This window comes from Penaeus monodon, chromosome 27 (genome assembly GCF_015228065.2).
Source record: "Penaeus monodon isolate SGIC_2016 chromosome 27, NSTDA_Pmon_1, whole genome shotgun sequence".
Taxonomy (NCBI): domain Eukaryota; kingdom Metazoa; phylum Arthropoda; class Malacostraca; order Decapoda; family Penaeidae; genus Penaeus; species Penaeus monodon.
This window is the reverse complement of record NC_051412.1, coordinates 39,554,026-39,554,251: the sequence shown is the minus strand read 5'-3', so window position 1 is coordinate 39,554,251 and position 226 is coordinate 39,554,026.

The following is a 226-nucleotide window of genomic DNA, read 5'->3' as shown; positions in this document are numbered from 1 at the left end:
CTGCATAAGCTTGCAAATGATCACTTAAAAATACCGAAATGTAGACTAAGCATAAAACGAAACCAGGACGAAAATTACAAGGAATAATAATCGCAACCACAAGTAGATTTGGAAATGACAGGAAATTGCCCCCCGACGCATTACAGCGCTCACCCGACCCTGCAGTAGGCCTAGGGACAACATCGCAGACTTTTGCTTCCGGACGAGGCCAGGGGACGGGGTGAGA